General features: G+C 36.4%; 1 pseudogene; it reads right to left on the reverse strand.

Moving 5' to 3' along the window:
* Nucleotides 1-4,220: 4,220 nt before the first annotated feature.
* LOC109434561 (large ribosomal subunit protein uL23) lies at nucleotides 4,221-4,770 on the reverse strand (annotated as a pseudogene).
* Nucleotides 4,771-14,380: the final 9,610 nt, after the last annotated feature.

The raw sequence follows: 14,380 nt of genomic DNA on the forward strand, positions 1-14,380 counted from the left end.
TTTATTGTGCTAGTGGTTTTTCACTGTATATACACACCAGAGCTCCTCAAACTGTACACATTAAATATAAACAGTTTATTATAGGTCAAGTATACTTCAGTAAAGCTGTAATAAAGTAATAATAATTATAACCATTTCAATAAAATAAGAATCCATAGTCCATACAGATATAAATAAAATAAATGAATAAATAAATAAATAAATAAATAAATAATAAATACAAAGAGAAACCTCTATCTTCCAGTAGAATGCCAACTAATAAATGTAGAAGGCATGATACAATTAGAAAGTAACATTCAGCAAACACCATTATAATAAATGATTCAAGAGGTATTATTGTTAAATGGGTGAAAGAGATATTAATGTTAAAGGGTGAGATTTTGATGAAAAAAGGATACGTATGCATACAGTCTTAGAGTAAATCCCAACAAAATATCTACTACTTATTAATGAACTTTACAATGGAGAAATATGACAAACACCATCTTGACCAAGTGAGGAAAGTTACTATTGTTGGTGATGAGAAAGCGAGATATTGTGTGCCTCCCAATATGAGGCACTGAGACGAAAACAGCATCATTTCTGTGGTATTCATACCAAAAAGCTATATCTTGAATCTACTCATGAATATTAGGGACACCCAAACTGAAAGAAATTTGTATAAAATAACTGACCTATACTCTTTTAAAAATGTCAAGCTCATGAGCTGAGGAATTACAGATTTAAAAAAAACTAAACAGACATGACAACTAAATACACTAGATGACTCTGGAGTGGATGTTGAACCAGAAAGGAAAGAAGGGAAAGGCGGTAAGGTGGTTATTACTGTTTCTTTATATAAGTGCCATTATTAGACAATTGAAGAAATTTGACTGAGGTTTATAGATTAGATAAAAGTATCGTAGCCATGTTAATTTAACATCCTGAGTTTGATGAGGGTATTGAGGTTATGTGGGAGAGTGTCCTTGTTTTAAAGAAATACACACTGAAGTATTTAGGGATAATTAGGCAACATGTCTGTAAACTATTCTCAAATGTTTCATAAAGAAAATGACATATGAAAGAAATGAATGACAAATGTAAACTGTTAACAATTAGGAAACCTGGATGAAAGGTATAGGTAGTTCTTTATATTATTATTTGGAGTTTTCTTGTGAATCTTTTATAAGTTTTAAATTATTTTATTATTTTTGTAAGTTTGAAATCATTTTAAAATTAAATGTTAAAAACTAAAAAATATTTGTGACTTGGGGTAAAGGGTATATGAGAGTTCATTATATTATTCTTGCATCTTTGCTGTACATTTGAAATTATCTTCCCCCCAGAAAAACATCGGTAATAGAAACATTGGGAAGATGAAAAAAAGCTTCTATGGCCTCTGGCCCAACCCATTTATTAATTTATTCAACAAATATATATCGAACACCTACTCTGTACCAAGCATTGTTATCAGTTTCTGGGGATTTCAACTTGAATAAGATGCACAAGATCTGGAGCTTGTTAGAGTTAAGGAGTCTAAGGTAACCAGATGCCACTAAGTTCCTTCATGGAACCCAACAAGAGGAAAAGACAATCGGCGGTAGTAGTCATCCTATTTCCATCTCTGGATAACAACACTGTTATTGTTTAAAGCCCTTAAATCCACCCAGTCCTGTTCTGAAAATTACTTGTGCAGCATTTCATCTGGAACAGATTCAACATCATCTAATTCCATATGACTTAAATTCCAATGTCTAACAGTGCCACTTATAGAAAGAAATAACAATATCAACAAAGCTTACTCCCCGTATGGACTAAATGCTGTCTCCCCTCAAAATTCTTATGTTGCAACTCTTAATCCCCAATGTGGTGGTATTTGGGGGTTGGGCCTTCAGGAGGTAATTAGCGTTAGATTACTTCATAAGGACAGGGCCCTCATGAAGAGATTAGTGGCTTTACAAGATAAAGATAGAAAGGAAAGACCATATGAGCACACAGGAAGATGGCAGCCATCTGCAAGGCAGAGAGTACTCACCAGAACCCACAATGCTGTCATTCTGATCTTGGACTTCCAACAAGTAGACCTGTGAGAAAATAAAGATCTGTTGTGTTATTTTGTTATGGCAGCCTGAGCTGACTAAGACATTCCTATTCCCTCCTTCCCTTTCTAGTTCAGGATCCAATCCAAGATCAAGTGTTACATTTAGTTGTCATGTCTCTTGAAATAATGTCATTGTGTCAGCGTTATGAACAAATAAATGAACTCGAAGGAAAGTTGCTAGAAGGGGAGTTTTACAAAAAAAGGTATTTTTGACTACAAAATAATAATGAAAATAACAATAATGGCTAACTTTAAAAAAAAAAAAAACACTTAATAGGTATCAGCCAGTATGTTAAGGGTTTTAGAGAGTTCATCTACCGTGTTTCCCCAAAAATAAGACCTACCAGGACAATCAGGTCTAATGTGTCTTTTGGAGCAAACAGTAATATAAGACCGGGTCTTATTTTACTATAAGATCAGGTCTCATATAAAACCAGGTATAATAATATAATATATTATATAATATAATATTATATAATATTATATTATATATAATATCATGCCTTATATTAATTTTTGCTCCAAAAGACACATTAGAGCTGATTGTCCTGGTAGGTCTTATTTTTGGGGAAACAGGGTAATTAAATCCTCACAATAATACATGAATTCCATTCCCCTCATTTGCTAATGGGTTAGAGAAGTGAAGTTACTTTCTCAAAGCCATAGCAGTATTTAAGTGGTAGATCTAAGGAGAATTCTCTAGAACAGTGCCTCTTAAATGTACACACAAGTCACTGAGGGATCTTGTTAAAAATGCAGGTACTTATTCTGTATGTCTGGAGGAGGACTAAGAGTCTGCATTTCTAATAAACTCCCAGGTGATGTTGATGCTGTATTCCACTGAATAACAAGCCTCTAGAAATATTTAACATCTAAGTGTGCCTGGCATATAAGTGCTTATTAAATATTTCTTGAATTATTTAACAAAGGAAGAGAAGAGATAGAGAAAGAAAAAAAGATTTAAAAAATCTGTGGTTGACCTCATTCTTAATCAGCAAGTCTTGATTATCATGTCTTTTCTCCACAAGGACATTATATAATCAAATATTTCATGGCCTAGCTGGAAGATTTTCAGGCACAAGATGATGCACAGTTACAGAGAACAGTTAGAAAGCTGAAAACAGACCATCACCAGGTAGGAAACATTTTACCTGTAGGTGCATTTCCTTAGTTGTAGCATAATTCTAGCAAGATTCTATTCCCGTCTCCACCCTTCTTTCTATTGATATGGCTGATGAGACTGCTCTAAGTTAATGAAATATTTCATCCTCTAATGTCTCGGCCTCATATGAGGCTATAGGGGATGCAAATATCCTGTCAGGAGTAGAAAATTCACTGGGAACAAAATTGAAGGCCAATGCTAGCTAGCAATCCTACTTAGGGTATGTGGGTAGAAAACCTGCACATCAATGTAAGTCACTGATGTGGGAACTGCACAATCACTTTATAAACGGTATAAATTAAGTGTAAGTACAGGTTAGTGTGTAACAACTTCCAGAAACAGTAAGTTTGGGGACTCTTAAACACCCCTGTTAATAGTTACAGCCTTAAAAAAAAAAAAAAACTCCTTAATTGAGGTACAATTGACATATCATAAACTGTATATCACATATTTAAAGTGTACAATTGTATGTTTTGACAAAGGTACACATCCATGAAACAATCATCATAATCAAGATAATGAAAAAAATCACTCACTCACCCACCAAAAATTTCCTCTTGACCCTTTGTAATTTTGGCCTACTCCTGTTCTGAGTCAACCACTAATCTGCTTTCTATGACTGTAGATGAATTTGGGGTTTATGTGTACTTTTATTATCTGGTTTCCTAAACTTGGCATAATTGTTTTGAGATTCATTCATGTTGTTGCAGGACTAAGTAGTGCACCACTTTAATTGCTAAATAGTATTCTATTATATGGATACTCCAAGGTTTACCTATTTACCTGTTAATGTGCATGTGGATTGTTTCAATTTTTTGGCTATTACAAATAAAGTTGTTATGATGACACTGTCACTTTCATCTCTAGAAGTTCACTTTGGGTCTTTTTAAAAAATTATCTTCTATGTCTGTATTTTACTTTTTGAGTATATGAAGTATAATAACTGTTTTTAAAGTCCTTCTAATTCTAACGTATATATTAGTTCTCTTTTTTTTTTAAGTGAAAAACTTTTGTATCTAGAGTTAGCCAGCTGGTCTCCATGTAGGTGATCCCAATTTTATTGGCAATATCCAAAGCATCGTAGTCAGGAGCCAATCGAAGATATGCCTTCTTCTCTCCATCAGGCCTGATCAGGGTGTTGACCTTGGCCACGTCAATGTCATAGAGCTTCTTCACAGCCTGTTTGCTCTGGTGCTTGTTGGCCTTGACATCCACAACGAACACACGTGTGTTGTTGTCTTCTACCATCTTCATGGCTGACTCGGTAGTTAGGGGGAATTTGATGATGGCATAGTGGTCAAGCTTGTTTCTCCAGGGGTCACTCTTTCAAGGATATTTAGGCTGCCTTCAGAGCCGCAGTGTCTTGAGCCTTCGGAAGGTGGGTGATGTCTGGATCTTCTTTTTTCTTTTTTTTTTTTTTTTGGTGGCTGAGGATGCCTTTCAGGACTGCTTTCTTTGCCTTCAAAGCCTTTGCTTTGGCTTCGGCTTTGGGAGGGGCAGGGGCTTCCTTCTTCGCTTTCGGCGCCATCTTCATGAAACAAAAAACAAAAAACAATGTATATATTAGTTCTTGAACTGAATCAATTGATTTTTCTCCTCCTCATGCATAATTTTTTTCTGCTATTTTTTGCATGCCTAGTGAAATTGTGAATTTCACCTTGTCGCGTCCAGGATAGTTTTGTATTTCTATAAATGTTCTTGAGCTTTGCTTGAGGATGCATTTAATGCATGGAAATTGTTTGATCCTTTTTGGTCTTGCTTTGAAGATTGATTATGAATGACCAGAGCTGGGTTTAGTGTAATATTAATTACTCGCTGCTACTGAGGCAAGGTCCTTATGAGTAGTGTCCCCAGCGCTTCATGAGTTATGAGCTTCTCCAATCTGGCTGGTGGGACAGGCACTTTTTCTGGCCCTGTGGGAGGATTATGTTCTAATCCCACCAATCCTTTCAGGTATTTCTTTCCCCAGCCTTGGGTCATTTCTTCACACACATGGGCTGATCAGTATTCTCCAGAAAATTATGTGCAGATCCCAGAGTTCTGTCTGGTGCCGCTCCTTCACTTCTGGTACTCTGACTGAGAATGCAAGCTGCCTCGGTCTCCCCAGACTGGGCCCTGTCACCTTAATGTGGAGAGTCAGCTGGGCTCTGCCTGGGTTCTCCTCCCTGTGCCCTTCCCTGGAAAGGTCCTCAAATAACTAAGCTGGGTCAATCAAAGGGCTCACCTCATTTGTTTCCTATTTTTCCAGGATTACTCTTCCTTCATTACTTGATGTCCAGTGTTTCATATATTTTTCCTGCTTCTCTGTTTTGTTTGTTTTCAGACAGGAGGGTAAATCCAATCCTTCTTACCCCATTTTAACAGAAGTAGAAGTTTATATGTACATCTTACATTTGTGCTGTGGTTGAGATTTTTCTGAGCTCAGAGACATGAGACCCAAACCAACTTCCCCATTTCCTCAAAAGTCTGAGTTTAGTTCTACAGGGCCTTTCCTCTAAGCTTTTAATGGTTAATAATTCCAAATTCTTCCCTCTGTTTCCCATACTTAGAAGTGTGTTATGGGATGAATTATGCATCACCCCTCACCCCCGCCAAAAAAAAGAAAAATGTAGATGAGGGTAAGGGGGATCAAATATATGGTGATGAAAGGCGAACTGACTCTGGGTGGTGAACACACAATGGAATTTATAGATGATGTAATGCAGAATTGTACACCTGAAATCTATGTAATTTTACTAACAATTGTCACCCCAATAAATAAATTTAAAAATGTGTATATTGAAGTCCTAATCCCCACAGCCTCAGAATGTGACTGTATTTGAAGACAGGTTCTTTAAAAGGTGATTAAGTTAAAATTAGGCCATTTGGGTGCACTCTAATCTAATACAGCTGATGTCCTTATGAGAAGAGGAAACTTGGATATTGGCATGTACAGAGAGAAAACCATATGAAGACAGGAAAAAGATGGCCACCTAACAGCCAAGGAGAGGGGCCTTTTGACATGTCGATCTCCGACTTCTAGCCCCTTGAATTGTGAAGAAATAATATCTGTTGTTTAAGTCACCCAGTCTGTGGTATTTTGTCACGGTACACCTAGCAAACTAATAGAGTGTTATAGCTGTTTCTCCATTTCTACATTTGTGTTATCTTAGAGGGTTTTGTGGGGTTTTTTACCCTTTCAGTTAACCAGTTTCCTAATTACCAATTTTATTCCTAGCCAAAAATTCTTTGTGTTAAATTCTCTCTGTTCCAATAACTGGTGCGGTTTCTGTCCCCTAATACACGTGTGAGGAACCATCAGCAGCCTTCACTAACATCACCTACCTGCCCCACAATAAGAAAACAGGTAAATTCAGTTCATTCTAGATATTCCTTTTCACTAATGCAGAGAGCCAGCTGTTCTAGCAAAGTCATGTCTATATAAGTTTCTGGGCTCTAAGGTGCTAAAATATGTGATAAGTTCAAAAGTATGTAAGAAAGAGGATATTACTACAATAATAGGGAAGGTTTAGAAAAATAAATCAGTTCTATATATAATTATATGCCAAAATTATCTGAAATAAAAGTAAAAAAATATGTTAAAATGTTATTAAAATTGACTCAAAATAAAATTAAAAATCTAAAGAGACTATCATAAAGAAGTTAGAAAAGTATCTAAAACTATCCTCATCTCCCTCCAACTCCTACCTCTTAAAAGACAATCCAAATGTTTTCACTGATGCATTCTATCAAACTTTTACACAATTCCTATACTATTTAAATTGTTCCAGGACATAAGCAGACAAGGAAAACTTGCAAAATCATTTTATAAAAGAAACAAAGCCTTGGCTCAAAATCTGACAAAGATGTCCTGCTCTTGGGTCAAATATATGGTGATGGAAGGAGAACTGATTCTGGGTGGTGAACACATAATGTGAGATATAGATGATGTATTACAGAATTGTACACTTGAAATATATGTAACTTTACTGACAATTGTCACCCCAATAAACTTTAATTAAAAAAAAAAAAGATGCCCTACTCTCTTCCCAATAGAAAGAAAATGAAGATGACTTTTAAAGGTCATTAATTTTCATGTACACATAATGGACACATTAGAGAAAAGTGAGGTCAGGTAGTTTGGGGTGAGAATGTATGAGTATGGGTTTCAAATTCCTTCTCAGAGAAAGGAGGCACTTCTGTAATCTGTCCCATCCCTCTGCCTTTGAGACAGGTCTTGCCTCATTTCTAAAAGCTAGCACCCCTCCTCTTCTTAAAGATACTTAGAAGTGAGCACCAACATGCTCTTTCAACAATCGGTGCCAGGGCTTCACCTCATGTGATTAATCCCAACCTGTTTTCCCAACACTGCATGTCTGTCTATTTCCTTGTGATTTGAATTCACACACACACACACACACGTCCACAAAAGCTGCTGTTTCCCTCATTTCTATTCTTTAAATAAGGGATACATTCAGTATCTGACTATGGATGTTGCTCAAAGGATGTGAGTAGGAAACTTAAGCATTTTATATAGTAAACTCTAAAATTTTTATTTGTTGTCTATTTTGGTGGGCATGTGGCTATGTGAGGCTATTATACTGAATCAAGAGAATAAAGTTGCACTAGTGTGGCAAAACTAAGAGAATGGAGAGGATCAGAAAAAACATTATAAAACCAAACCCCAAGTTATGTCTGACTCAAAATCTTTACTTCCTGGTATACAAAATTTTTTAAAAAATAACTGATTAGTATATGAGCTCTGAATATTATTATTTTCTAGCTTGACTTAGAACCTAGAAATTAGAACCGAGAACCTAATACGTAGAAAACAGTAGTAATCGACATGCTACTATTAAAACTGTAAATATGAAAAACAACCGGGGAAAAAAGTATCCTTTTTGAATCCCAAAAATTTCTAAACTCTTAGAGCCTCCAAAAAGTGACCTTAAGAGAGATAAGTATAATATATGGTGGTGGAAGGAGAACTGACTCTGGGTGGTGAACACACAATGAGATTTATAGATGATGTAATACAGAACTGTATACCTGAAATTTATGTAACTTTACTAACAATTGTCACCTCAATAAACTTTAATTTTTAAAAAAAAAAACAGAGATAAGTGTAAGGAAGTTGAAACCATTTAATTATTTTTTAATATATAATTTAGTTTAGGGTTCTTAGGACTGTCCTCTTATTTAAATAAAGCCACATATTTATGAAAAGCCACTGCCATAAAAAAATGATCTTCCAATTCAAAAGTTTAATCAGAAACAAATAACTGTACCTCTATGAAAGATAAATCCTAATTTAAAATGCTTGAAAAGCTTAAAGCTGGTGATTTTGTTAAAACTATTTGGGTAGGAGGTCAAGTCAAAATATGTAATATGTTTTCCTTGGGTTTAGGAATTGAAGTGTCCTCACTCATTGGACTGGAAAAAACAGAAGGTCATTCTGACTCGTTGACATTTATTAAAAATCCTCAAAAGTAAAGAAAGTGTAGAATGGAACATTACATAACTCCTAAAAGGCTCTTGTTTTTTAAGGAAATAAGGAAAGCTGGCTTGAGAAAGGTGACTAAAATAATTTTTTATAAACAGTGAATTCATCATTGCCTTCAAATATTCTGAGTTCAGATGACACATTACATTAAATAGCCCTACTATTGACTGAATAGTGTGTCCCCAAAATTCATGTGTTGAAGCCCTTACCTCCGAAGTGATGGTATTTGGAGACGGGGCCAATGGGAGGCAATCAGGTTTAGATGAGGTGATGAGGGTGGTGTCCTCATGATGGGATTAGTGCCCTTATAAGAAGAGACCAGATCTCTCCCACTCTTCTTCCCTCTCCCTCCCTTCCTACCATGTGAGAATACAATGAGAAGGCATCTGTCTGTGAACCAGGAAGACAGCCCTCACCAAATCTATAGGCACCTTGCCCTTGGACTTCCCTGGCTCGAGAAATGTAATAAATAGATGTCTTCTATTTAAGCCACTCAGCCTATGGGAGTTCATCATAGCAGCCAGAGCTGACTAAGACAAGCCCAATTCTCTCTCTCTCTCTCTCTCTCTCTCTCTGTCAAACAGAAAACCTAGTCCAGAAAATCAATACGGAGGAGAAAGAAGAACCATTAATATTTACTTAACAGAATCAAAACTACCTAGGAGTCATTCATCCAAAACACGTGTGGTTCTAGTCTCTGATCTCAAGGACTCTTAATCATGGATTGTGCCTCAGATCTACCTTTAGAATTCTATCCCCTGGGGATCTTTATAAAAATATGAATTTCTAAGTTTTAGTCTTCAAGTTTTTTGTTCAGCATGTCTGTATGTATAAACCAGGACTCTAGATTTTGTTGTCAAGAGTAATGCTATGAAAGGATATCCATGACATGTGGAGGAATAAAAAAGGTACATACACGTATTCCTTGCTTTTCAAGAGCTCATTTTACACCACTTTGCTTTTACAGAAGACCTATATTAGTAGTACTTGTTTTCACTAAACGAAAGAAATCTGAAAAGGATTTTTGCTTTTATGAGAAAAGGCAAAAAGCAAAAACGGCATTCAGCATGTTTGTCAGCAAGCCATCACAAGGCGGCACACGCTCTGAGCAGCTCCTTCCCAGGATCTACACTCAGCATCTCAGGATCAAGCCACCACAGCTTTGAACTGTGTCTATGAGCTTCTGTGCTTTATCTCAATGTATTTTGTGCATCCATTAGCATGATGTATTCTAAGGTAATTGTTTCTTTGCTTTATGCCATTTCAACTTAAGAAAGATTTATAGGAACACTCTCCCTTCAGTTAGCAAAGAAAACCTGTAGCAGAAAAATGTTATTTTGTGATTTTTCTTTTTACATTTAAAAACAAAAATGTATGTAAATACTATATAGCATAGTATCTAAATTACTGTCCATTTATATGCTAGAACATGTTCTTATGTGCACAGAAAACAATCTGAAACAATACCTCAAAATACTTACCTTTAGGAAATAAAATGGGGAAAGACTAAGTGACAAATTTTACCACTGCTTCATATATGGTCGAATATTTGTTGTTCTTTAATGAATTGATGTGATACTTTTCTACTTTTAAAAACTGTAATAACATTATGGCGAGAAAGATTATGGGAGTAATATGTGTGTGAATGCCTATGCCATATGCCTTTTTTCAAAAGCAAAACAGAGTGGTAATGATAACAGCCACTTTAGAAAGATGAATGGTATAGTTAAAGACTAAAGCAAAAGAAGCAAAGTCATTGAAACATGTTCAAGCATATTTAAAACGTTACTCATAGTAGCCCTCACCAGGTAACTATGCAATGTTCATCTACATTAGGATGAAAAGATAAATATGTTACCTTTTGATGATGATATTTACTGGGAACAGACCTCATGTAACCTTCTGGGCTACTGTATATACTCTACAATTTTATGTGGGTTGTAGTTCGTGTTTGTATAGGTAAAAATTCATGGAACACTTAAGGTTAGTATACTGTATTGTACATATGTAACTCAAAAAAAGGAAAAACAGAAACAGAAAAGAAAAAATGGTTATGTATTTATTGTACACCCTGGACTCCTGTTGTTTAGAAAATTCGGGAACCAGCCAGCTTGTAGCCAAGAGGGCGGTAGAAAGGCTGTCAGTGGCCACATCCAGATCTCACCTCTAGGTGGAATGAGAGGGCCAGCTGCAGCCCAAACCGTCCTTGGATAAGTGCAGAACTCACATCCACCTTTCGCTCCTACCTGACCACACCTTCCTTCTGTGGTGATCAAGAGGGTAAATGGGCTCTAATATATGGTGATGGAAAGAGTACTGACTCTGGGTGGTGAACACACAATGTGAGATATAGATGATGTGTTACAGAATTGTACACCTGAAATCTGTGTAACTTTACTAACAAGTGTCACCCCAATAAACTTTAATTAAAAAAAAAGAGAGAGCGCGAGATCTCGTCTTCATAGTAGCCCAGAACAGGAAGTAGTAACTACCTTAGGCAGTGCTCCAGATACAAATTCTTACTCAGAAAAAAAGGCTTTGAAGTATATTTATATTTTGTTGTACAACCACCTCCGAACTTTCTCTGCTCTAGTCTGATAATGCCCCTCACAGGTCAGATTCAACCAAAGAGTGGGGAGTACAGGTAAGAAATAAGGAAGGCTCACCCCTTCATGCTCCCATTTTGTGGTCCCTACATTCTATCTAGTGAAGTTCACATTCCCTTAGGAGTGAAACAGGATGGTCTACGCATGTCACAATCTTCCCAACACTTATTCCTGCTTTCTCCAAGGCTTTTCTAGTTTTTAAAAGACATATTTTTTCCTGTTTCACAGCTCATCTTCTTCTGGGTTCTTTCTAGAATTCCTCCTTTAGGATTAGTGAAGGAAGAGTAATATGGGAATAATAGAAATGATAGAATAGCTCCAGAAGATCACCAAAATATTGTCTACGTATCAGCTTTAATGGAGTAAATTGTTGACTTATTAATTTGAAGTTTATAGCTCTGCTACTCTCAGAGAGCATAATAAAAATGATATATAGTCATTTGCAAGAGAAATGATAGCAGTAATCCCCTGGAAATGGGGATTACAGACAAATCCAATCATTCTGCTTTGTTCACTAATATAATGTTGAATTGAGTAATAACTCCACAAAGAGAGTCTGGAAATAAATTTGACATCCTAATCTGAATATGGTCTTATGGGGGAGGAACAAACTTTCCTTTCCCTCAAGGTTCTGTTGGCTGGTCTAATAATCAAATAGACAAAAGACAAATTAGCAAGAAAAAATAACAAAATGTAATACACACATATGTATAGGAACCCCACATATATGAGAATCAGATACCCCCATGAATGAGAGGTTCAGAGACAGAAAGGTAACATGGGTATGTGAGACATTCTGAGCTAGGGATGAGGTAAGATGACTTGGAGACTCCAAAGGGTCATTGCAGAATGATAAGAAGAGCAGATGTTTAGTGAATTTAGTAAATAAAAGTCTGCCCTGCTATATAGGTAGGTCAAAAAGAGATTATTGTTGATAATCTCTCATTATAGGCAAGGCCCCTAATTCAAGTTCTTCTAGGTAATTAAACAGAGGGGCAGAAGTTTCTCTGGAGCTTGAGGCTAAAATTACCTTTAGCTCAAAACAATCCACGTACCACAGAAGCACATCTTGGGGTGGTTCTCAAAAACAGAGCATCTAAGATCAAGCTTAAGAACTAATAACGGGAGGTGCTCCAAGTGTAGGAACATTTTTTTTTTTTTTTCTTAATGATCACTCCCTCAATTCCAGGTACTTTTCCATTATTTCTTCTCTCCTCAGATTTGCCTTCTATAATCATTTCCTCAACACTTTACTTCTCCTGCCTCTGGGTCATCAATGACCTGCCTAGCTTTTTCATGTTAGGGGGAGGCCTTAACAAAAAAACCTTTTAATCCTTGTCTGTGCCTTGCCTGCCACCACAGTCGACAGACCATGCAGTAAAGATGAACCCCAGTTTTTTTATTAGCTGGTCAACTGTGGGGAAGTTTTTAACGTCTCTAAGCCTCAGTTAACTCATCTAAAAAGATGAGGATAAGATTAAGAATTAGATTGATTTAGATTTACAATTACTATAAGATTTTATATTAATTCATTTAATCCTCAAAACAACCCTATGGAATAGTTATAACCTGTCCCATTTTACAGATGAGAAAAGTAGAGACACTGAGACATCAGTGACCTGTCCAAAGTCACACAGCTACAAGATAGCAGAGCTGAGATTTGAACAGGTAGGTATATGGCTCCTGAATATAAACTTCTATCTTTCTGCTCTACTGCTTTATATACTTGTTAATATCAGCTATTATTTTCACTGCTTGGGAATTTAGGGAAGTGATTATGCTATAACTGAAGTGACAAACTAAAGATGGGTCTGTTGTTTACAGAGAAAGAAAAAGTAGGGTGGTGAACACACAATGGGATTTATAGGTGATGTAATACACAATTGTACACCTGAAATCTATGTAATTTTACTAACAATTGTCACCCCAATAAATTTTTTAAAAAAAAAGAAAGAAAGAAAGAAAAAGTAGTGGGAGCTACTGATCATCATGGGAGCAATTAATTTATTGATACATTAATTTAATAGATACATAAGGGGTAGGCACTGTTCTAGGAGATGAATATGTAGCTGCAGATGAGACAAGACTTTATGATTTTATCTCTGTACCTTTTTACATGAAGCTCCTTTTACCAGGAATGTGTATACACACACACACACACACACACACACACACACACACACACACACACACACTTCATAGTCTGGTCAACCCTCACCTTTTCCCCTCAGTGTGGTAAAAGGCAGCTACCGCTCAGCCTATTGTCAATTCCTTCTGCACATGTCAGATTCCCTAATTAAACTCAGAGAGAAAAAGAATAAAATAAGAAGATAAAAGGAGAAAGAAAAGAAAAAGAATATATTTGGGAAGGTGCCAAAGGAAAACAAAACAAACAAACAAACAAAATTAGACATGAAAACAGAATTAAAGAGAGAAAAAGATGAGACCAAGAGGCAGTTTAGTAATACTTTTTAGTACATGAAGGACTATTTTACATGGAGCATAGTAATATGTTCTAATTCTGAGGGAGTCACAAGAGAGGAAATTGTTTTCAGTGGACGTGGTAGAGACCGAGTCGGCCAGCTTTTATTGGGCACTTAGCATAGGCAGGTCATGCTCACTACTATCAAGGAACTTACAATTTAATGGGAAAACAGCTTCACAAAAAAGATGAGTAATCGTTAATTTCATGGGACAGATTATAAGAGCAATTAACTCAGAGAATGGAAAGATCTCTGTGAATTCATGAGCTGAGGTAGAGAGGAAACACTTCACTGAAGAGATGAAATGGTAGAATCCTATTGTGAATGAAGAAGAGGCTATGTAATAAACCTGATAAGCAAGTGGGGGTTGGGGGGTGGCACATGGCAGGCCTGATAAGCTCAGTGACCAAAAGTAACCACACAGGGATGGTCTGATAACAAATTCCTATCCGGGCAGGTCACAGTTGGGTACTCACGTCCCAGGACTATAGCTTCCTTAGCAAAGGTCCATCTTTACCTTAAGTGAGCCCTGCCCATTGTTCTTATGCTTCTAGGATAACATACCTT

Source organism: Rhinolophus sinicus, linkage group LG01 (genome assembly GCF_036562045.2).
Source record: "Rhinolophus sinicus isolate RSC01 linkage group LG01, ASM3656204v1, whole genome shotgun sequence".
Lineage (NCBI taxonomy): Eukaryota > Metazoa > Chordata > Mammalia > Chiroptera > Rhinolophidae > Rhinolophus > Rhinolophus sinicus.